We start from the raw sequence: 3,063 nt of genomic DNA, 5'->3' as shown, positions 1-3,063 counted from the left end.
TTCTCTCCCTCCCTCCTTCCCCCTCTCTCTCTTTTCTCCCTTTCTCTCCCCTCTCCCCCTTCTTCCTCTCTCTCTCTCTTTTTCTCCTCCCTTCTCTCCCCTCCCTTTCTCCCTCTCCCCCCACTCTCTCTTTCTCCCTTTCTCCCTGTCCCTCTCTCTTCTCTTTCTCCCTCTCCCCCCTCTCTTTCTTTCTCCCCTTTTTTCTCCCCTCCCCTTCTCCCATCCCTCTCTCTCTCTCTTTCTCCCCTCTCCCCCCTCTCTCTCTTTCTCCCCTTTCTCCCTCCCCTCTCTCTCTCTCTTTCCCTTCCCTCTCCCCCCTCTCTCTCTTTCTCCCTTTCTCTCCCCTCCCCTTCTCCCTCTTCCCCCTCTCTCTCTTTCTCCCTCTCTCTCCCTCTCCCTTCTCCCTCTCTCTCAACCCCTCTCTTTCTCCCTCTCCCCCCTCTCTCTCTTTCTCCCTTTCTCTCCCTCTATTTCCCTCCCTCTCCCCCCCCTTTCTCCCTCTTTTTCTCCCTTTCTCTCCCTCCCTTGCTCCCCTCCTCTCTCTCTCTCTTTCTTCCTCTCCCCCCTGTCTCTCTTTCTCCCTTTCTCCCTCCCTCTCTCTATCCGCTCCTTTCCTCCCCTCTCCTCCCCTTCTCCCCTCCCCCTCTCTCTCCCCCTCTCTTTCTGCCTTCTCCCCCCTCTCTCTTTCCTCTCTCTCTCCCCCTCCCCACTCCCTCTCCCCCCTCTCTCTCACTCTTTCTCACCTTTCCCTCCCTCTCTCTGTCCCTCACCTTTCTCCTCTCTCCTCAACCCCCCTCCTCCCCCTCTCTCCTCTTTCTCCCTCTCTCTCTCCCTCTCTTTCTCCTTCTCCCCCCTCTCTCTTTCACTCTCTCTCTCCCCTCCCACTTCTCCCTCCTCTTCCCCCCTCTCTCTCTTTCTCCTGCCTCCCTCTCCCCTCCCCTTCTCCCTCTCTCTCTCTTTCTCCCTTTCTCTCCCTCTCTTTCTCCCTCTCCCCTCCCTCTCTCTCCCCTACCCTTCTCCCTCTCTCTCTTTCTCTCCCTCTCTTTCTCCCTCTCCCCTCCCTCTCTCTCCCCTACCCTTCTCCCTCTCTCTCTCTTTCTCTCCCTCTCTTTCTCCTTCTCCCCCCCCCCCTCTCTCTCTCTTTCTCTCCCTCTGAAAAGATTCCAATTTCCCCAAATGTCTCCCACTCTCTCTCTCCCAACAATGACCAACAACGCTTCGGTTCTTCGTACAATTTTCTTCGACAATAGCCTGTTTGGATTCGAAAAAAAAAATGAAAAATGAAAAAAGGCTTTTTGAGAAATTTGCATTCACAAAAGGATGGATAAAAGGGTAGGGGAGGGGAGGGTAGGACATTTTTAGATTTGTTTCTTTGATATATATATATATATATATATATATATATATATATATATATATATATATATATATATAGAGAGAGAGAGAGAGAGAGAGAGAGAGAGAGAGTGAGAGAGAGAGAGTGAGAGAGACAGACAGACAGACAGACAGAGAGACGGGAGACCAGAAAGTTTCAGAGGAGGAGGGAGGAAGATAGAGAGAGAAAGAGAGAGAGAGAGAGAGAGAGAGAGAGAGAGAGAGAGAGAGAGAGAGAGCATCAAAAGGATGCCGAAAGATGCACACACAGCAAGTACAAACATGACTACGAACGTATAAATCATTCTTTTAGCAACAGTAAAGACTGATTATGTAGACAATAAATACATTTCAAGGGTGACTCACGCCTGGCAACAGATTTACAGATTTCGTGTCAAAGAGCAATGACGTCATCTCTTGAAAGGTACGGGCCTATTTTTTTTTTTTCATTTTTTTATCATCAATATTATGATTATCTACAGACGCAGATTAATGTTGACCTTATATGCTATCTGCTTAGGATTGGATTAGCGTGTCATATGATATCCTTCGCTGCTGTGGCATGATTGCTTTTAATAATATGCCAGTCAAATGCCTTTTTAAAATTGTCCTCAGCTAAAAAAAACAAACATATTATTTTAGTCTCGTATTCCATCACATAAATATCGTTTCGGATATTTACAAAATAATATATTGGTATCATATCATGTTGCAATATATCAGTATCATATTTGTATTATGTTATAAAAGGATTTGTTGACGCTAACGAGTTTGTTTTGGCTCGCTGTCTTCCTTAGCAACAGGTAAAAAAAAGAAAGAAAAAAAAAAAATGGAAGCATGACGCACGCATTCCACAATTGTTTCTCTTGCGTGAATTATTATCATTTTTTTTATATGTAACAAAAGGGTTTAGCTCCAGTGATTGCCTTTTATCTTTATTTTATTGTGTTGTTATTATTATTATCATTATTATTATCATCATCATCATCATTACTTTTATCATTATGATTATTATTATTCTATCATCATTATTATTATCCTATCATTACCATTATTATTATTGTTATTATTGTTATCATTATGATTATCATTATCATTATCACCATAATGATAATGATAATAATAATAATAGTAATAATAAAAATAACAATAATAATGATAATAATGATAATAGTAATAATAATAATAATAATAATAATAATAATAATTATTATTATTATTTCATCATTGTTATTGTTATCATTGTTATTATTTCTTATCATTAGCATTATTATCATTACTGTAATCATAATGATGATAATAATGATAACAATAATAATGATGATAATAATTATTATTACTATTGGAAATAGGAAGGGACTCTGAAATGATATTACTTTGACTTCCATATATACATTTATACAAATACAAATATTGAAAGGATTTTCGTGGTTTTCTAACTTGTAACTTGATTTGTATGTCTGTTTACTTTACGTTCATAAACGCCCATAATGAGTCAATTGTCGAAGTTGACGAGTGGTTTCCGGTAATAACAGACACACACACACACACATACCAAATATATACCATATAAATACCAAATAAAATATATACAGACTAAATATATAAATACATAACTATATAAAAATAAGTAAATAGATATAAATATACAAACATACAAATAAATACCAAATAAAATATATACAGACA

The sequence above is a fragment of the Penaeus vannamei genome, chromosome 3 (genome assembly GCF_042767895.1).
Source record: "Penaeus vannamei isolate JL-2024 chromosome 3, ASM4276789v1, whole genome shotgun sequence".
Classification (NCBI taxonomy): Eukaryota; Metazoa; Arthropoda; class Malacostraca; order Decapoda; family Penaeidae; genus Penaeus; species Penaeus vannamei.
This window is presented reverse-complemented; position numbering follows the sequence as displayed.